Genomic DNA, 21818 nt, shown 5'->3' with positions numbered 1-21818 from the left:
TATGTCCCAATAAAAGGGGGGGAGCTTTCAAGAAAGCCAGCTTCTCACCACCGCCCCCCCCCACCTCCATTAACGTCCTACCGCCATCATTCACTGTTTAAAAGAGGGTTTTCCTTCTCCCTCAGGCCCTTGCTTGCCTTCCTGTTCTTTTTCCATTGTCCCTTCTCTGGCAGGCCCTCTCCACGGAGGCCAGCACACACAGGGCGTACAAGCGAATAACCAGCCTTCACCGGGGTGTGGGGAATTGGGGGAAATCACAAGCCCAGGACGCTGGGACTGACTTCGGGTCCCGCCTACCCAAAGCCGGAGTGCTGTGCGATCTTAGGAAGCCGGCACTTGCCTTCTCCGAGCCCAAGTGCTGTCAAGTATTTATTACACAAATAACGAAAGGATGCCCACCCTCTAGGGACTTGGGAGACTCCTAGGACAAAACACGGCCTCCTGACGGCATCATGCTTTGTTCATATGAGACACTGCAATTATTAGTTTCTTTCTAAATCCCCCTTACCCCAAACCAGCTGCTTCTCCCTTTCAAGCATCTAGTTTAGGCAAGGTTGTTGTTTTTTTCCCCCTTCTATAAGAGGGCAGCTCCACTCTGTCAGCCCCAGGGCAGCCCTCTCTCGGGCTCTGCCTAGGGAGCCTCTTTCCAGCGTCAGCTCAGCGTCCCTCCAAGGCTTCTCTCCCGGCCCCTGCCTTTCACGTCCTTTCCACCAGGCGTTCCCACAGGGCCGCCTACCCAGCCTGACCAGGGCCACTCCTTTGGCGGCTGTGCCTTCTCGGTACCTCCTTTGGCCATGTCCTTTCTGAGTGAGCTGGAGCTCAAAACCACCCAGCCATTCCGTGAAGCGATTGTTTGCTGAGAAGTCCCAGGACTGTCTTTCACCCTTGAAAACCCCAGGGGACCCTCCTCCTCAGTTCACATGCACTTCACCTGTTCCGGGGCAGGGCCGTGCCTGCCACCCCAGCCCACAGCTGTCCACGTCTCTGGGCCCTCCCACCCCCCCCCCCGCCCCGCCCCTTCTCTTGCAGGCTCTGAGGCCAGGTTCTGAGTGCCTTTGTCAGGCCTGCGAGGGAGCTCCTGCAGATGTCCCCAGTTGCTGCTGTCACTCTGGGCGAGACGTCTGGCTGGGCATATGGAGAAGGAGGACAAAACAGGTGTGGCTGCCAGGCAGGCCACGGGGACAGAGACACCCTTTCTTCGCAGAGCCCCGGCTGTATGCTTCCCAAGGGCCTCGCTTCCTTTCAGCACAGCGCCAGGCCCTGCAGACCCACACCCAGTCCCAGGAGGAACAGAACCCCCGAGGCCCAATGGGACATGCTTTAAAGCACATGTGTCAAACACAAGGCCCGCGGGCCAAATCCAGCCCGCCAGGCCTTGCAATGTGGCCCGCACCTCGCTGTCATCACTGCACTCCGCTGTCAGTTTATGACATTGTCAGTTTATGACTGTTCAGTAAACCATTCGGCCCGCGATTTAGGCTGGATTTTAGATTTTGGCCCCTTCTCTGATTGAGTTCGACACCCCTAAGAGTTTGAAAACTGATTTGGAGAGAGAGACATCTATCTGTTGTTTATGTATTAGTTGGCTGATTCTCATATGTGCCCTGACAGGGTATTGAACCTGCCACTTTGGTGTGTTGAGAGCTACCTGGCCAGGGCAAGCATTATTATTTTTTTTTTAAATATATTTTATTGATTTTTTTACAGAGAGGAAGGGAGAGATATAGAGAGCTAGAAATGTCGATGAGAGAGAAACATCGACCAGCTGCTTCTTGCACATCCCCTACTGGGGATGTGCCCGCAGCCCAGGTACATGCCCCTGACCGGAATCGAACCTGGGACCTTTCAGTTCGCAGACCGACGCTCTACCACTGAGCCAAACCGGTTTCGGCGCATTATTTTTTTTTTTAAATGAAAACAAATACTGATGCATCGTGTACTAGGATCCAAAATTCACACTCACGGGAGTGTGCAGATTAAAAGCACAAGCTGAGGCCTGAGTCCAAACCTCGGCTCACACCAGCTGGATGACCTTGCACAAAGTACTTAACCACTTGGTTTTCTCATCTGCAAACGGAACGGTAAGAGCTTAAAACAGTAGGTGGCACGTGGTAAGTCTTTTGTAAGTGCTGGCTATCATTCTGTCTCATCTCCCAACTGTTCTCCTTGCGTCTAGCCTTGCACACTTACCATCCACACGGCCCTCGCCTACAGGAGAAAAGCTGACAGTGGTAGCCGGTCTGTTTGGCATTTACACTTCCGGCACGATCCTGCTCTGCCCCACTTCCCAGCCTCAGGCCCACTCGGCCAAACAACCTGAAGTTCCCCACGATGTCCGCATGCTCATGCATGCTCCTCCCACCGCCACCTTCACCCACAAGCCACACACACACCCTGGTCTCCCACTAGGCGGGAGCGGAATGGCAGCTCTTCCGGGAAGCCTTGCGTGGTGCCTCCGCGCAGAGGCAGGGCACTGGAGTGTGGACTGCTGGAACCCGTCCACGTTTCTTTATCGGGCTGCTGCACCACCCTCCAGCTGCTACGGGCTCCCAGCTGCCCCGTTCTCAAAGACAGCGTTTGCTGGGGGAGAACCCTGCAGCCAAAGATTGACTGGGGGAGAGGAGGGTGCTGAGGAAGAAGGGGATAAGTCCAAAACTTTAGCCCTCTTGCTTCAAGGTGGAATCCATGTTCCAGGGCTCCCTGTGGGGTCCAGCTGCAGCAGCATGTCCTTCCTCGTTTAACTTCTCACCCAGCCCTAGTCTGCTGCCCTCACCCCCTTCCTCCTGACAGCACTTCCCAAATCAGCCCCAGGCACCCCACTCTGTCTCAGTCTCTGTCCCTAAGGATCAGAAAGCCATGCCTCCCCTGAGCTCCCATGGCATCCTGTTACTTTTACTCCATCCCCTGCACACTTTCCCACAGCCCTTTGCGGTGCCACCTCTCTACTAGGATCGGAGTCTCTGAAGAGCACAGAGGTCTTAGAGACCTTGTGTCCCCAGTGCCTACCCAGTGCCTGCACATGGTGGGCACTCAGCAAATGCTTGCTGATAAATGCATGCCTACAATAAAAGTTTAAGGTAAGCCGTACAATTTAACATACTATTTTTATGACTAGTCTATTTCTTCCATTTTACACCTCCCCCCATTTTAACATCTCTGAAATCAGGAGGCACCTTACCATTGATAGCATGGCATGGTTTAATAAGCAGCATTGCCTCTTTCATGGTTGTACATAAAATCAAGGTGCAACTTATAATCACTGGCTTCTTAGGTTCAATGCTGTGTGGTATTTTTACTACTGTTTCTGCTGCTGCTGCTGCTGCTGCTGCTGCCACCTTGAAGCTTGATCTCCTGGGTGCTGGGCCTGCAGGTCCAAGTCCACAGAGCTGAGAGAGCACTATTACTGGAGCTCAGGACTATTGCACAATCCACCTCCCATAAATGACCTGCCATTTCCCGGGATCAGAAGGAGGGCTGTGTCCGACACCTCTGGAAACTCCCATGAAGGCAGGCCAGTGTGAGACGGGACAAGCTCCAAACCGGCAGTCTGAAGAGTCACGTTCTAAGCCTAAGCCTGGTTCTTCTTCTAATTTTTTCGATGGCCTCGCGCAGGACCTATCAACACACTTACTGAGCAGCTACTAACTGAATGCCTGGCATGGTGCCAGCCCACGGGACCCACCCAGCACCCGGAGAGGAAGCCATTATCCCCATTTCATAGATAAGGAGGCTAAGGTTCCAGACGTTTCAACACCTCTCCCCAGCTCACTCCGCTGGAATGTGCCTGCTGGACTTCCTCCGTCCTTCTCCCTGCTACGGGAGGGTCCTTCTCCGGGCTGTGCCCTCCAGGGAAGGAAGTCAAATAAGGAGGGGTCACCTATTGGGAGGCTCACACACCAGTCTCACCTCCACATATATGTTACCCAACCTAGATAACGTGTTTTATTTTAATTGACTTAAACTTACTATCATTTTTTTTTTTTAAATCAGGAGGTTTAAGCTAAAAAAGCAGAGTTTCTGGTTTGTCATGAAAAAACACGGTAGCACTGCCAACATGGAGCCACCTCTGGGAGGCGGAGCCGAGGAGCAGTGTGAGGGGAGTAGCACTGCCGGGGGAGTAGCATTATGAAGGTAATAGCACCTCAATAGGAGTAGCACTCCATTGGGACTCACACATCCTAGTTTCCTCCCGGATCCCACCCCTTCCAAGGTCACACCTGTCGCTGTTGTTTGTCATCTCACATGCGCTGTTTTCATGCCCACGGCCGGCCTGTCATTGAGATTGCCCCTGTTCCCTGCAGGCCTCTGCGTGGGTGACCACGGCCTGTGGCTCCTCCCACAATATCTCCAAGGAGGTCACCTGGTGAACCTATTTTGGAACCACTCGCACAAGCCCCTGTCTTGAATCGACCCCCATTTCAGTCTTGGCCACAGAGCTCCCCCGTGTCTGTCCCTCCCACCCTAGGAGCGTTCCAGCCGGGAGAGGGATGAGGGCCCGCGTGGCTGATGTCGGACACCAGGCAGGGCGTGCAGATGAGTTAGCCCAGGGGAGGGCAGGCCCCGCCCGGGGAAGGGGCAGTGAGGAAGGCAGGACGTGGTGTTTCTCAACAGACGTGGCAGTGGGAGGCTCCTCGGTGACAGGAGGTGAGCAGGGTGTGACACACGAGGAAACACAGCCCGTAAGTCATCAGGAGGAAAAATGTACGGCGTCAGCAGCACTTTAAGAAATGCAAATTGGAACACCATGAAATGCGTTCCCATTATGGCCAGTGTCGGTGGAAAATAAGAAAATAAACAAACCAGAAAGCTGCTGCTGGCAGGGCCATCGGTAAACAGCTGCACACACATCGCTGGGCCACCGTAAACGCACACGAGTCTTTCTGGAATGTGACCGGGCATGGCCCCACGAGAGGTTAACACCTTGCCCAGGGAATTATGGTCAGGGGACCAGATCCCATGGAAATAAGCTAAAATTATTTTCCAGAGAGAATTTTCACAAAAGATGCTCATAGCACATGTCGAAATCCATTCGGATAATGGCGTCGCCTGGTAACAGAATTAAATTTTTAGAAAGGGGACTGACATATAGAAACATTCTGATGAAACCACTTGATGACATGTTCGGTGACAAAGCCGGCACAAAGACGTGACAGAGGTAAACTCAGAAACTATGTCAAAACTTCCACCGGCAGCCTGGGTGGCAGGGCTCACTGGTTAAGTGTCCACCTAGGAACCAGGTCATGCCCACGGCCGGTCAGGGCACATGCCTGGGTCACAGGCTGGATCCTTAGTGTAGGGCGTGCAGGAGGCAACCGATCAATGATTCTCTCATCATTGATCTCTCTCTCTCTCTCTCTCTCTCTCTCTCTCTCTCTCTCTTTCTCTCTCTCTCTTTCTCTCTCTTCCACTCTCAAATCAATAATAGAAATATTAAAAAATATTAAAAACCAAACTTCCACAGGCATATTAGCAGCCATCAGAAGAGAATTCTGAACAATGTAAATTGCTAAGACAGAATGTTTATTCTGTTAAGTTGGTCAAGATGGTTTAAATAACAATAACGATGATGATGTTGATGAAGTAAGGACCATTGAATAGGATTTATTAATCATAAAAATACCTCAACCCAGGTCTCAGGGGACAGGGAGAGGAGGGGTTACAACTGTGGGGGAGGGGAGAGGGGCCCCTCAAGGGCCCCAGAACTTCCCTTACCAGGAGAGCACCTGTCATCAAAGAAACCAAAGTTACACACATTAACAACACCCCTTAACCTCCAATGTCCTGGGTGCTGACGCTAACTGACGTATTAGCGCTCTCAATTTTACTAATACCCACTTCAGCAACCTCGGAGGTGACCCCAGGGCTCGCCGTGGGCCAGCCGAGGCACCCAGCCACCATTTATGGCACAGTTTCTATGGAAATGTGTTTCAAGCTTCAAGAGACTGAGCTGCTGACAACCCTGGGGCAAGCACGTGGTCTCTGAATTAGGGAACTGAGACGAGCAGTCACTGCTGGCTCTGGGCTCAGGAAGACAGCTTGTTGCTTAGATTCTGTGACAGTGACTGCGCCACCAGCAGTGATCTCGGTGGAGTAGGTCTAGGAATGGACACGAGATTCCAGAGAAGCGCATGGACATACGTCCCCGCCCTTGCCTCCAAACATGTAACACAGCAGGCGTGTCGTGGAAAACGTGGAACTGGCCTGCGTACCCTGAGAAGTATCTAGGCGTGCCCTGGACCCACACGCTTTCCAATTTCTCTCTGATCCTGGCAAACCTCCACCCAGAAAGCCCTATTTCAGTCTGATCTTGGAACAAAAACAAAAACAAAAATAAAAACAAAAACAAAAAAACCCTCCAAATCTCTGGCAGTCCTGCAATATGGCCTTGGGAGAGGTACGCTTGAAAACACCAGGCACCAGCAGGGCCTGGCCATCTCCCCGCCTGTGCTCTGCTGCAGTGGCTTCTGTTGTGCAGGCTTCAACCTGCCCGGCCAGGCCTGCCCAGCCCTCTCCTTCCTGTGTCTCCAAACAAGCACTAAGGCGGCTCCATCACCTGTGCTGCTCCCAGGGAAGGTCTGGTCACGGGCCCTCCCAAGAGGCCTTCCACCTGTCAGGGAAGGTCCCGCCTGAGGAGAAAAGGCTGCACACACGGACGGGCAAAGCCAAGGGGGCATGGTGGGCGGAAAGGCTGTTCCCCGGGCAGCCCGCGGCTCTGAAATGCCGGAGATGGGAAAATGTGGTCAGAAAAGGATCAGCTGCTCTGTCACAAGGCCGTACCTGCCGCTGGCAAGTCCCGGCAGAGCCCACGGCAAGCTGGGAGGCAGGCCGCCGAGGGCCCTCCCAGCTAAGCCAAAGCTAGCCTGGATGGATGTGGGGGGCTTATGAGGCTAGCACCAAAGGGCACCTCTAAATGTCAATACCGCAGTAAATGTGAGCCACACTGGAAACACCCCAGACGGTAACTGACCAGGAATCCCCCTGGGTTAGGCCGGCTGCCGGAGTCAGTTTGCAAAGCACACCCTCCCGGCAGCCTGTTTGAGCTGCAGAGAGGAGAATCGTCGCCTCCCCCTGTGGCTGCCTCCCCCCGTGGCCGGGCCTGCAGGGCCAGGCAGCCTCCAGGTGAGGGGCGGCTCACAGACGCGCCTCAATGCACACATGCCCGCTGCACTGGCTCCCTGGAAACGAGGGTGGGGAGCCCCTGTCCGGGGCCTCGAAGGCCGTTGGAAGTCGCCTGGGCCGGGCGGGGTCCACGCAGGGAGCCCCCCGGTTACACAGTGAGCGGGCCTGTGAGGTCCGATCTCCAGTTATTAGAACGGCCCACGTTAGCCAATCTGAGCTCTCCAGCCCTGCAGTGCACATGGTTCAGACACAGCAGTTCTGTCTTCGTGGCAACAGAGTTTCTCCCCTGGCCTCCTTCCCACCCCGATCCAAAGTCTTTGATATGGTAAGGTCTTTTTTTTTTTTTTTTAAGTATATAGACTCTCTCTATATATATATTTCTAAGGCAATTTCAAACACACAAATACTCCATTCATAACCGATCCACCAAAACCCAGGACTTACTTTGTGCCAATGTATATTACAGCCAATGTAATCAGTTTGTAGGCACGCATCAAATGTATGTGCAACTTTGCCTGCGAAAACAGAAGCCACCTTTCCGCCAAAATGAGCCCACATCTCCCCATGAGTTGATATAATTTTCACATTAATTTAACGGTGGCACAATAGTCACTGTGTCTTGATATCATGCATTATATGCCATGTGGAACATGTAGGCTACTACTTATAAGTTTTTGCTATTTTAAGCTATGTTGCTCTAAATATCTTTGTGCATATAGTTCTCTTCCTGTTTAGAATTATTTCCTTAAAGTAAATTCCCAAGAATAATACTGATAGGTAAAAGGAAATTAGCATTCTTATAGTCTCACGTTCTACATCTTAAAAACATATTGTTTTGTGTGGATTACCTGGACTATCTATTTTCCAGAGTAGTTTTCCTGATCGCACCTCCCAATCCTGCCAGTCAAGATCTACTCTAAAATCCACTTTTCCCAACTCCCCAGTGGGGCTGGGCGTCTGGCGTGCACACCCCATGATGGGATAGACATTGGAGGTAGCTCAGCTGATTTGCTGTGGAGGGATAACGACGGGGGGGCAGAGAGATGGGGGGCTGGGGTGGGTAGGGGCAGGCTCTATGGAGGCAGAAACAAAGGCCACACATTCTGTCCCTCCCAAAAACAAACCAGCACCTCCCTGGACATCACCCCTACCCCACCCCCGGCTTCCCCGGGCTGACCTCCAGGGGCCCAGAACAAAGACACACTTCAGATGTCTAAGGAGATCTGTGCTTTCAGGGTCTGGAAACATGCTTTGCAGATGACATAAGCCATGCACTTGTCCAGTAGGCCCAGGCACGCCTGGCCTCAGCCCTTACGGTGATTCCATTTTAAGAAAGAAAGCCCGGTGGGAAAGACTACCGCACAGCACTCTCTAAGCGGCATGCAGACCCCGGAGAGCTGTTCCAGAGGTTCCTCTGGGATGCACCGAACACACCACCTGCCTGGCTCCAGTCACAGGCCTGTGGACCTTCATGCAGGAAAGGACCACCGACAGCTATGTTTCTCATCTCACAGACAAACCGAGGCCCGAGGCCCGAGGCCCCGCCCCGGGCTCCCGCTGCAGCCTGCAGCCTGCAGCCACCTCCTCCTCTCCCCCTCCACAGAGCCACAGCCTGTCCCACCATCACCAGACCGAACAGGGCCTCTGTTTTAAAGAGCTCCAGGCTCTCCTCTCACATCTGCTGATTCGTCTTCTCTAGTTCCTTCTCTGTGCAAAGCCAGCGTACAGCACCCGAGTTCCTTTACTCAGATGCAGCTTTGACCACGTCACTGTTAAAAACCTTTGACAACTGCCCAAGTTCTGCCGGAGAAACCTCACGCCCCTCAGCGTGGGGCTTGTGGGAGCCCCGCCCACCTTTCCACCTTCTCTCCTGCCACTCGCCCGTCCCAGCACCCACATGTGTCCTCGCTGCTCCTCGGTGGGCTGGGAGAAGCGGCTCTGTGCTGTGTGCATTGTGTGCTCGGCCCGGATGCCTCCTGCCCTTTTCCTCCTGCCAGAAGCCACCTGCCTCCTGCTGCCTTCCTGAGCCCCAGCCTTAGCGCTTCTGTGGTTGAACTTCCTCCCTGAAGGACGCTGGCACCAGCTGCAGGTGTGCCTGTCTCCTGCCTGGCGCAGAGCAGGTGCCCATGGGCAGCCTGAGAGGATGTGAGGGAGCAGTGGCAGGCCCAGGGCCTGGCCTGGGTCAGGTGGACATCCATAAAGTGGATTTTAGAGTAGATCTTGGTGAGCTGGTCGTCTGCGCGATGGCCTGTCTTTGCACTTCCTGGTGGAGCACCACCAAGGAAACCCTGGTGAGGGTGGGAAGGCACTTCGGGGGCACAAAGCCTGGCACCTGGGTCCCCCTCACCGCGAGGACTCTGAAGAGATAAGTATCAGCTTCTGGCAGGAGGAAAAGGGCAGGAGGGCTTAGGCTTAACTAGGCTTAGGCTTAACTAGGCTTAGGCTTAACTAGGCTTAGACTTAACTAGGTTTAGGCTTAACCAGGCTTAGGCTTAATTAGGCTTAGGCTTAACTAGTCTTAGGCTTAGGCTTAACTAGGCTTAGGGTTAGGCTTAACTAGGCTTAGGCTTAGGCTTAACTAGGCTTAGGCTTAACTAGGCTTAGGCTTAGGCTTAACTAGGCTTAGGCTTAACTAGGCTTAGGCTTAACTAGGCTTAGGCTTAGGTTTAACTAGGCTTAGGCTTAACTAGGCTTAGACTTAACTAGGCTTAGGCTTAGCTTAACTAGGCTTAGGCTTAACTAGGCTTAGACTTAACTAGGCTTAGGCTTAGGCTTAGGCTTAACTAGGCTTAGGCTTAACTAGGCTTAGGCTTAGGCTTAGGCTTAACTAGGCTTAGTCTTAACTAGGCTTAGGCTTAGGCTTAACTAGGCTTAGGCTTAACTAGGCTTAGGCTTAACTAGGCTTAGGCTTAGGCTTAACTAGGTTTAGGCCTAGGCTTAACTAGGCTTAGGCTTAACTAGGCTTAGGTTTAGGCTTAGGCTTAGGCTTAACCAGGCTTAGGCTTAACTAGGCTTAGGCTTAGGCTTAAAATAGGCTTAGGTTTAGGCTTAGCTAGGCTTAACTAGGCATAGGCTTAACTAGGCTTAGGTTTAGGCTTAGCTATGCTTAAGCCTAGGCTTAACTAGGCTTAGGCTTAACTAGGCTTAGGCTTAGGCTTAGGCTTAACTAGGCTTAGGCTTAGGCTTAACTAGGCTTAGGCTTAGCTAGACTTAGGCTTAGGCTTAACTAGGCTTAGGCTTAACTAGGCTTAGGCTTAGGCTTAACTAGGCTTAGGCCTAGGCTTAACTAGGCTTAGGCTTAACTAGGTTTAGGCTTAGGCTTAACTAGGCTTAGGCTTAACTAGGCTTAGGTTTAGGCTTAGCTAGGCTTAACTAGGCTTAGGCTTAACTAGGCTTAGGTTTAGCTAGGCTTAGGCTTAGGCTTAGGCTTAGGCTTAACTAGGCTTAGGCTTAGCTAGGCTTAGGCTTAGGCTTAGGTTTAGGCTTAACTAGGCTTAGGCTTAGGCTTAACTAGGCTTAGGTTTAGGCTTAGCTATGCTTAAGCCTAGGCTTAACTAGGCTTAGGCTTAACTAGGCTTAGGCTTAGGCTTAGGCTTAACTAGGCTAGGCTTAACTAGGCTCGGCTTAACTAGGCTTGGCTTAGCTAGGCTCGGCTTAACTAGGCTAGGCTTAACTAGGCTAGGCTTAACTAGGCTGGGCTTAGCTAGGCTAGGCTTAACTAGGCTAGGCTTAGCTAGGCTAGGCTTAAGGCTCGGCTTAGCTAGGCTGGGCTTAGCTAGGCTAGGCTTAACTAGGCTGGGCTTAGCTAGGCTTGGCTTAGCTAGGCTAGGCTTAACTAGGCTGGGCTTAGCTAGGCTAGGCTTAACTAGGCTGGGCTTAGCTAGGCTAGGCTTAAGGCTCGGCTTAACTAGGCTCGGCTTAACTAGGCTTGGCTTAACTAGGCTCGGCTTAACTAGGCTTGGCTTAGCTAGGCTAGGCTTAACTAGGCTGGGCTTAGCTAGGCTAGGCTTAACTAGGCTGGGCTTAGCTAGGCTGGGCTTAGCTAGGCTAGGCTTAGCTAGGCTTAGGTTTAGGCTTAACTAGGCTTAGCAGAGGGAGGCTTAGGTGGGAGGGTGTAGGCAGGGGGAAGGAAGGCCTCTAGTTGCTAATGAAATACTCAGCTCTCCAGAGCATGTAAGAATCCTGAAGTTTAGCTGGAAGCTAAAGGATTCAGAAACACGTCCAAAACGATTAAGATCAAGACGTGGACATCTTCAGTGGCCAAGGGAAATGCCCACCGCCCCCGCCCATGGCCAGCATGCCCCACGTCCCAATCTCAGGACGAGAACGGGGTCAGGCTTCTACAGTGGGCACGTGTCCATCGGCACGGGCACCCGTGTTTAGGTCCCCGGCACCGGCACTGAGTCCCGGTGGGAAGCAGAGTCCCACCTGCCGCTGGGAACACTGTCACCTCGTCTCCAGGACAGTGAGAGCATGGGCATGGGCTAAACTGACAACGAGATGCTCAGCCTGGGCTCTGCCTCTGGAGTGAGTGGCACCAAAGAGCAAGACAAGCTCAGCACTCATTCCGAAGGGGGTGGCAGCAGCCGGGTCAGTTGGCAGCAGCGATGCCAGGCCAGTTCCAGCCACCCAGCTTCCCACAGGGCCTCATCGACTCTTGAGCCTTGTTCTCCAATCTTGCAGGACATTTCATCAGCCACCAGACATCCTTCCAATACCTTCTTTTCTCCTTATTTTGGCAAGAGTCAGCTTCTGCTAAGACCGGGACTTCCCCAACACATCCTTCAACCTGCACACTGGCTGCTCAGGCACCCCAGACAACACATCTGCTCAAGTCTATCTTTTCCTCTGTGAAAAGAGTCTAATCTAAATACCCAGCCCTGCTGAAACCGGTTTGGCTCAGTGGTAGAGTGTCGGTCTGCGGACTGGGGGGTCCCGGGTTCGATTCCGGTTGGGGGTGTGTACATTGGTTTCGGGCACATCCCCAGTGGGGGGTGTGCAGGAGGCAGCTGACCGATGTTTCTCTTTCATCGACATTTCTAGCTCTCTATCCCTCTCTCCTCCTCTCTGTAAAAAATCAATAAATTTTTTAAAATAAATAAATAAATAAATAAAATACCCAGCCCTGGCTGGTTCAGCTCAGTGGATAGAGCGTCGGCCTATGGACAGAGGGGTCCCTGGTTCGACTCCAGCTAAAGGCACATGCAAGAGGCAGCCAATCAATGATTCCTTCTCATCACTGACGTTTCTATCTCTCTTTCCCTCTCCCTTCCTCTATGAAATCAATTAAGATAAAAAATAAAATTAAATACCCACACATCTGAGAGGATCACAGCCACATAATAATCACACATATGAACAAATACCATAAATGCTGCCGTTACCTGTTGCTGGTTGGGGCGTTGATATCAGAAATGAAAGGTATTATTTCTGCTCCCGTGGCCTCACCCGTTTCCCCACCAGCTCAGGGAAACAGGGCTGGCGTCAGGAAACCTGGGTTCTAGACCTCGCACATGTCAGCTCGGCGCTGGGGCAGGTAACACTGCTCCGCCCGTTTCACAGGGGGGTTAGATCCGATGAGAGGCCCTCGGGGCAGAAGCCCCAGCAACTTCCTAATTCCCAAACCAACCCTTGTTTCCAGCCCTCCTCCTGGACATTCCTCAATGACCGACAGTTGATGAATTTAGTTCCATGTATTAAGTACTTATGGAGAACTTTCTGGGTGGCATGTTTACTAGATGCACAAAATCATGGTTTCTGTTTTCATAAAATGCAAAAGTCCCTCCTCCTTCGGCTTCTATGACACCACTGGTGTTCTCTCCTGGAGTTCTTCCTTCCTCCCTGCCGATTCCTCCTCATTCTCTGCTGCTGCTGCTGCTGCCCCGTGCAGACACACACACACACACACACACACACACACACACACACACACCGTCAGTCCCCAGTGGCTTCTCCGCTCCCCACTGAGAGATTAGGTCCAATCCTCTTGGCAGACACGGATGGCTAGCCATGACTGGCCCCGGCCTGCCCCTCTCGGCACCCCTCCCCACCAGCGCCCCACCACACCACTGCCTGGGCTTCCCAAAGCGGACCGACCGCGGTGTCCCGCCCAGGCCTTCCGGAGCTGCTCCCAGGGCCCCGACTCCCTTTGCCGCCTGGTGGACGCCTATGTTCCTCAGGATTCAGCTCAAACATCCGCGCTTCCAGGAAGCCTCTCATTCATTAATTCCCCAGCCTTCATGAAGCCCAGGTGCCACGCAGGGCACTGGGGCCACCCTAGGCCTTCCCTGCCATTCCTCAGCCCTCTAGCCTGGCAGAAGCGACCAGTTCTCTCCCGAGCCCAGCAGACGCCTGCGCATGCTCCCAGTGACATCGGTGGCACTAACGGCTCTTGGCTTTTGTGCGTGAGCGCACTGCCTCCCTCGCAGACCAGGAGCACCCTGAAGGAGGAGGCTGAACCTGCTTTTCTCTGAATCCTCAGTAGCTAGCACAGGGCTAAATAAAGCACAAGGCAGGCATTCAATAGACGCACGTGGCATACACGAGTGAAAGAATGGAGGGCGTGAGTGAAAGGACCCCGGAAACCACGGCGGGCAGGGTCGTCACTGCTATGGCTGAGGCTGGTTTTCTTTTTCTCCGTGACTGGGGAGGCCAGATCCTAAAAGCCCGCTGGAAAGTTCAAAACAGCCTCCTCGGAGACGGCGGAGGAAGTCCTGAGCCTCTGAGCACCCGGAGTGCAAGTGGAAGGGGGGCGGCTGTTGGCTCCTATGCTGTCCCAGGGCACATGCTATTGGGAGGCCACGGGAGAAGTGGACCCAGATTCATACGGAAGATTCCGTGTTGGCCTCCTGCAAAAGCCTGCAGCAGGGAAACTGGGGATGGAAGACTGGGGATGAAAGGGGAGAGGAGAGCAGGCATGGAGGACTAGGCCTCAGAGCAAAGTAGCTGCTACACACTGATATTTGGCTCTGCTGACTAATGAGTTTGCCGGCCACTGGGCTAAGTGATCCGTGCAGATGGCAACAGGGGAATGGAATGTGGAGTTCGTGCTCTGACTCCTCCATTCAACAGCTGTGTGGCCTCAGAGAAGTCACTTACCCTCTCTGAGCCTTCGTTCAAAATGAGGGAGTTACCCCTGGAGCCATTTAAATCCTTAACTTCACGATTCTCTGAGACGCTGTTACTGCAGTTACCGTAAAGCCGGGGCTGCATGAAAGCAGTCCCAAAGGTCCTGCTCAGTTCTAAAAACTGCTTATCTATTGAAACAGCAGGTTCTAGAAAATATTGTTTATTAAACGCAGTTTATGCATAACTTTTCAAAGATAGTTTTCTCTGCAAATCCCAGTTCATCAAGAATTTTCCATTAAAAGAGAATTCAACATATTGCCTGCAACATTTGGGTGTATTAGCAAAAGACTGGGGACAAAACAACAACACAAATGCTCTTCTGGAGGAGACTAGTTAAATAAGTCCTGGCATTTTCATACGGGGAGAATAAGTGAGGCAGCTCTGTATGCACTGACCTAAAGCAATCTCCAATACGCACTAAGTGAAAAACACAGACATCAGAGTCCTGTGTATAATATGCCACTGTTTATTTATTCATATTTCCTTCTATCTGCAGAGGCTACATCTGGAAGCGTAACTAAAACATGACAAATTGTAGTTGCTTACGACAAGGACACCGAAGGCTTGAAAATATGGTCACTATAAGAAGATGAGGAATTTATTCCTTCAAATTTTCATGTTGTTTAATTTATCAACATTTTCTTATGGCTTTTGCTTTGCGTCTTTTCTCAAGACAGTCTTGCTTCCCTCAAAGTTAAAGCAGATATTTATTTTTCCAATTCTATTGCATTTATATATGTTTGTATACATGTATAATAATCTCTTGCCTATGTTGAAATCCTTGTTCAGACTTACTTTACACTGCATAAGTTATCTTTTTTAAATTTTGAATTCTAGGTATTAACTTTGTGAATAGAAAACTGGGGAGTAAAGAATTCACCAGGTTTTATTTTTTTTAATTTAATATTTGTATTGATTTTTAGAGATAGTGGAAGGGAAAGGCTGCTTCATGCATGACCCCTCCGGGGATGTGCCCCCAAAGGGAATTGAACCAGCAACCATTTGGTGCTTGGGACAACTCCCAACCAACTGAGCCACACTGGCCAGAGCCAGATTTTATTTTTAAGTAAAACAAAAGTTTTTTTGTTTTGTTTTGTTTTTTTAAATCTGGCTTACAGGGTGCATTTTATGGCATGTGAATTAGATCTCAATTAAAAAAGAATGAATTTAGTCTATATGGCAAGGTTGAGATTAACAGCATGAGAACTGGGTGGAGACAACAGAATCTTCTTAGTCAAGCCCAATGTTAGGGTTTAGCCAGGATCTCCCCAAGACTCAGTTTTATAGTTTGGCCTAGTTTTTTTGTTTGTTTGTTTTGGTTTCTTTATTTTTAAAAAATGTTTTATTTACTGATTGGTTTTAGAGGAAGGGAGAGAAAGAGAAAAACATTGGTTGTTTTTGTTTGTTTCACTTATTTATGCATTCATTGGTTGATTCTTGTATGTGCCCAGACCAGGGATTGAACCTTCAATCTTGCTGTATCAGGAAGATGCTCTAAACCAACTGAGCTACCTGGCGAGGACAAATTTGGCCTACTTTTATAGGTTCAATACCTGTTAGGGCAGTGGTCAGCAAACTCATTAGTCAACAGAGCCAAATATCAAACAGTACAATGATTGAAATTTCTTTTGAGAGCCAATTTTTTTTAAAACTTAAACTTCTTCTAACGCCACTTCTTCAAAATAGAGTCGCCCAGGCCATGGTATTTTGTGGAAGAGCCACATTCAAGAGGCCAAAGAGCCGCAGGTGGCTCGAGAGCCGCAGTTTGCCTATCACTATGTTTAGGGCAGAAGAAACCTGCAGCCAACCAAGAAGCTTCTCTTTGCCTTGCTCACAAGTCCTACCTGAGAGCTGTCCCTGACTCCTTCTATCCGTCTGGTTCCCAGGTCAACCCAGGCCACACATGCTCGCCCCTGAGAGCCGGTGCGCAGGCACAGGACAGCATGGGGCATAGGACTGGCCTAAATCACCACAGAGGAGCAAATTCGGAAGCTGGACAGACCCTGTCTGGCACCCCGAAGTAAGGGGTGCTGGAGATGGAGCAGACTATGAGGTGCAAAGCCAGGAGGCGCCAGAGAGAGACTAACAGAGAGGAGGAGGCAGCGCTGGGAAAACGCTTAGAATAAAGACTGGGAACCATGGTCCTCGGTGTGTGGCTTGGCTGTGCATGCCTCTGCACAGGCAGACACTATCGCCGTCTGCATTACTATTGTCATCATCTACGGGGACTTGCTGTGAGTGGAGGAGCACCAGGCCCTGGGGCACAGAGACATATAAACAGGGCCTTTCAGTATGATCGCTTGATCCACCCAAAGGCACATGAACAAGTTGAATACGGAATATGATTGGAACCATGGCCCACAAGAGAAGCTGAAAAATCCTTGGATTTTCTTCAGATCGGGGCTCCCTCAGATGTTACTGGAATCCCTGGGGGAGGCCCACAGGGCGTGACCGGGGAGTTCTCGGGAAGGTGAACATGAACAGGAGGGAGGACTGAAAGGAGAGAGCGAGACCGAGCCAAGCGGAAGAGATGAAAGAAGAGACATTCTAGGATTCCAGGGAGGCCTGGGAGGCAGGCAGGAATGCTGCCACCAGCAGTTCGGACAAACACACAGAGTGGGTCACTGGGTCAGAGCGGAGGTTCAGGCCGGAGAGCGGCGAAGGCCAGACCCCCGGGCAGAAGGCCCTGCCGGCCAGCCTAGAAGTTTGATCCTTACCGTGCAGACCGTGGGGAGCCAGTGAGGGTTGCTGAGCAGGAGGGTGACTCCTGCAAGCAGGCATTTTAAGTGAGATGACAGAGGGGCCCTTTATCCCGGGCTTAGTCAAAGCCCTGTGTGCGTTTCAAGTGGCACTTGAGACAGAAAAGTCGTAAAGCAGTGCCCTGTGTCATGTAGACGAGGGGAAAAAAAAAAGAAAAAGGTTTGAGGGTCTCACAAAGAGATGCTTCAGGGAGAACCAAAAAGGAAGGAGGGCTGTTTTAAAGAAGGAAACACATTCACAGGGCAGAACCGCCGGGCGCCTGGAAAACGGCAGCACTGTCTTCAGAATCCAGAATGCCCTCTTTTGGCTGGGGGTGTCCCGCCTCCTGCTTTGGAGGTTAATCGTGATGTCAAAACACTGCGTTGTGGCGTAAGGAGTGAAAGGGCTGGGAGGAGGCAGAGGAACAGAAATATACATAAGTAAGAGGCCTCCGTTCTAAGACCTCCATGGCAGGGGTTGTCCATCTGCCTCTCTCAGGGGCCTCTTGGGGTGTTGCTGTTTTTTGTTTTGTTTTTTTGTTTTTTGCCAGAGTTGCTGAGCCCCCTAATGACCTCCAACAGTTTTTCCTCTTAAAACAATAAAATTGTTTTTTTTAAAAAAAACATGTTAAGTTTTTGATTCGGAGCTTTCCCAGTGTCGTTCCAAACTGGGCATAGCGAGGCAGCCGACAGGGCTGCTCAGGGGCCACGAACTGGGGAGCAACTTCAGGCCATCCGTCAGCGCTTAGGTAAGGTGGGAGAGGAAGTCAGGATTATGTTCCCGTCTTAAACCTCCGCAGGGCGAGCTCTGTGAATGCAGACGCAAAGCTGAGCGAGCGAGGGCCAGGGCCGGAGTTATGCACAAAACCGGGCCAGGCTGGGCCTGAAGCCATTGGGCAGGCAACTCCTTCCCCTGGCTCCCCAACTCCGGGGAGTCTGCTTCCTTCTTTCTCTGGCCTTTGCAAGGGGTCCCCCTCCTGCCCCACCTCCTTTTTAGTCTCTGCAGATTCCACGTGAACACAAACGTTTGCCAACTCAAAGCTGCCTTTTCTGGGGTCAGAAGGGCCAGCCCCCACCCCCTGTTCCTCAGAACTAGTGCTGGCCCCAGTCACCCCTAGCCAACGCTGCCCTGGGCAGGTGAGACAGCCAGCCAGGACCTTGACAGCCAAGTTCAGTAAAAAACCAAATGTACCCAGAACAGGGGGTTGTGCAACCCATGGGAACTCCTCCGGTGGTGGTGTTTTCACTTTTAACCTCATTTCCTTGTGGAACTGTGTCTGCACATCCCAGAGTACCCAGAAATGTTCTCATTTCACATGTTTTTTTCCCCCCTCAAGTCTCTGGAAGCACAAAGGTGCCTGCCAGGGACTGCGCCTGATGTTGTGGTGTGACAAAAGGTCACTGTGCTCCTGGCGCACAGCTGGCAGGAGGCTGCAAAAGGAGCATGTCCCTTCCCGGTGAAACTCAGTGACGTGGTCGGGGAGAAAGCCAGGCATGGGGGAGCTGCAGGTGCCGGGGCCCTTGGTACCGGCCACTCCAGTGGGCGATGCCACTGAGCCACACAGTACCCTCTGCAAGGCTGGGTGCTGCCCCCCGAGAGTCTCCCGCCTCGGACAGAAGAGAGTGTGGGCTGAGATTTGGAGTGTGAATGGCTCTGCATGCAACCTGTGCATGCTTTCAAAAACAAATGTTTTCATGGATTTTTAGAGAGGTGAAGAGAGAAGGATAGAAGATAGAAACATCCATCAGCTGCCTTAGGCATGCCCCCTCCAGGGGATGGAGCCCACCATCCCAGCATGTGCCGGGACTGGGAATCAAACCAGCGACCTCCTGGTTCATGGGTGCACGCTCAACCACTGAGCCACACGGGCTGGGCACTGTACATGCTTTAGGACTGTTTTAAATCCCTCTATTACAGCAAGCCGCCTCTGAGGCTAAGGAGGACCTGCTGCCTTCTGTCCACACTTGCAGGCTTGGCTCCTTTCCTGCAGCAGGCAGCTTGGTGGGTGCAAGGACCCACTCCCCTGGCCTGTGCAGCAGAGCGTGCCTGCGCATGCCTTGCTCCAGCCGCGGGTCTGGGGCTCCTCTGCAAACACATGAGTCACTCCTCTGACTCCCCCACCCCCACCCCAGACACTGTCACAGACACAGAGTGTCAGAGCACCAGCCCTTTTCCCTTTGCCTGGAACACGATAAAGGAATTAGGATCCACCAGCTACGTTTCTGCACAGCTGACACTTCAAGCTCAAAGTCTAGTTCACCAGCCAGCTCAGTCACACGTGTCTGACGTGTCCTTTTGGGAACCAGGCCCCAAATCAAGCGGCCATGCAATTCTGCTAATTCAAACTGCTTTCCCGTTCGGGGAGCTTGATAGCCATCTCCCGTCTCCTTTTCCTGCTGACGTCACCCCACATTTTCTACAGACACAAATAAGGGAGCACAGCTCCTGGGATAGTTTTCAGGCTGCTCAAAGTTGGCGGGGAGTGAAGGGATCCTGCCCTCCCGGGTCCACAACACCTCCGGAGCCCGCTGGCACACCGTCCAAGGTGAAGGGAGAGGCCAGGAAATAAATCACCTCGCTAAGGTTACAAACCAAAAAGAACTCGGTGACTGCAGCTCCTGCCCAGATCTGTCCTGGACATTTGCAATGCAAATCTGCGTTTTGTTCCCGGCCACTGACGACTCTTGCACAATAGCCTGTGTATAAACATACACGCCAACAATGCCTGACTGTGCAATCGCGCTGTAATAATTGCAGGCGGGCAGGAAGCTGCTGCGAGGAAAGGCACCATCCAACCTCCAGCCAGCCGTCCCGCGTGCGGAGCCTGCACCGCACGGACGCACATTCCTGCACACACCAACGCGGCCCGCCAGGCCCGGCCCCGCAATACTCTGCAGTGATGTCATAAACTTCTCAACACACACACACACACACACACACACACACACACACACACGCTGTGCCACGAGGCTCCCCAGAGGGAACCACCATCCCAGTCCCCCAGCGCATTCCTGCAGCCCCAGCAGCTTCAGAATCCAGAAAGGAGCGACCTGCCGCCGAGCCCCCTGGAAGTGGGCTTGGGCGTTTTATATAGAAACCGCTCACATATGTACGTGGGCGTGTGACAGTTTTTACGGCTGCATCGCAACGTGTTAGGCCTCAGTGATTGCTGTCAGGCTCAGGACGTGGAGTGGGAGGCGAAGGGGTGGGATTTGGGGCAATGCTGGCTTTGCTTTTGGGAAATGCGGAAGGTTGCTTTCTCCCCCTCCCCCCCCAAGCGTTTCAGTGGCTCTGCTCTTCCTCCTGGGAGGGCAGAGCAAAGAAAAGTGGGGAGAAAGTTCCTTGAACTTCCCACCTGCGACCTCACGGAGGGCCGAGAAGAGGAACAGCACGCTTCCCCGAAAAGCACGGCGGAGGGGGGGACGCGGGAGGGGGCTGGAGAGGAGGGGGGGGGTGCAGCGACGCCCCGCCTGTTGGGCTGCAGGGCGCGGGGCGGAGGACCGGCCCCAGCTGCAGGCCGCTCCGAGTCCCCTCCCCGCACCCGCTCCTGTCCGATCAGCACCGCCCGGAGCGCCCGCCAACCGCCGGGGCGGCTTGAGGTCCCGCGGCGGAGCGGCGACCCCAGGGCGCAGCCCGGGCCCAGCCCCGGCCGCCGAGCCCCCCCCAACCCCCCCGCCTACAGCGCGCGCCGCCCCCGGGCCGCCGCCGCCTCCCGCCCGCCCCGGCCCCCGCCGCCCCCGGCCGGTCCCCGCGCTCCCCGCGGCGGAGGGGCGCCCAGCCCGCGGCTCACCTGCGCGCCGGTCCGGCGGCTCGGAGGGCGCTGGCGCGGACGGCGCGGCCGCGGATGAAACTTTGTTGCTCTCGGGGCGGCGCAGGCGTCACTTCCTCGCCGAGCGGGCGGCGCGGCCCCGGCGGTGACCCAGCTGCTCGCGCGGCGGCGCGCCGGGCCCTGCAGCCGCCCACGCGCTCCGGGCCGCGGGGGCCTCTCCCCGGCTGCGCGCCCCGGCTCCGGGGAGGAGCGGGCGGACCCCTCGCCCCCACCCGGCGGTGTCTGCGCTGAAGAAGTTGCAGTCCCGCCTGTGTTCTCGGGTCTGGAAGAAGGTGGTGTTGGGGTTCTGCAGGGGCCCCCGGGAGCCGAGGTTCCAGGAGAAAACACACCCAAGCCACAAACAAAGCGGTGGGGGAGGAAGGAGAGAAAGTTTTTCAGTTTGGTGGTGTTGCCTAGCTAGAAGGTCGTGTCAGAGAGCAGCGTGCTCTGGGGTTTTGCCAAATAATGGCAAAGCGGGACTTAAAAAAAAAAAAACCACGGGTCCCCTCCCCGCATTTCCTCCAAAGGTCTGCACGCTCATCCGTCCTCGCTTCCAGGGTGTGAAGCATGCGGGATGGTTACCATTTACGACACACTTCAGGGGGGCTGTTCAGCGGCTGCAAACATTGAGGCTGCAAAATGGTTTCCTCCCCTGCGGATTTCCACCTCTTCCTTTACACTCAACACCGAGGATCTCTTTGGGGCCTGATACATTCCGTGTTTCATCGCCGGCCAAAAAGCTCAGAGGGGGGGGTGGAGTCCTGAGAAGAGGCGCTTCAGGCAAGAGTCATTCTGAAAGCTATCGTGACCCAAAATAAATGTGCTCACCCCTACGAAGTACAACAAAAAAGCCATCTTTCTATTTCTGACAAACAGCAGCAAAGTAGTGAAGCAGCAGTTGTTGGGGGGGGGGGGGGGGGGGAGAGAGAAAGAATTCCTGATCCAGTAAAACTGGAGAGAAAACGGGGTTAGCCTTTGCTGTGGCTTTAAAAAAACAAACAAAAAAAAACACCAGACATTTGAA

At 53.0% G+C, this 21818-nt stretch overlaps 1 protein-coding gene across 1 annotated transcript in view; it reads right to left on the bottom strand.

Annotated features, from left to right (window-relative positions):
- MIDEAS (mitotic deacetylase associated SANT domain protein) overlaps positions 1–21077 on the bottom strand; it is a 64268-nt gene extending 43191 nt beyond the window's left edge. The window contains exon 1 of the mRNA XM_084892597.1: positions 20777–21077. The gene's annotated coding sequence lies outside the window, so the exon portion shown is untranslated. The remainder of the gene's footprint in view (positions 1–20776) is intronic.
- Between the last annotated feature and the right edge of the window lie 741 nt (positions 21078–21818).

This window comes from Pipistrellus hanaki, assembly GCF_964339955.1.
Source record: "Pipistrellus hanaki genome assembly, chromosome: 1".
Taxonomy (NCBI): Eukaryota; Metazoa; Chordata; class Mammalia; order Chiroptera; family Vespertilionidae; genus Pipistrellus; species Pipistrellus hanaki.
This window is presented reverse-complemented; position numbering and strand designations above follow the sequence as displayed.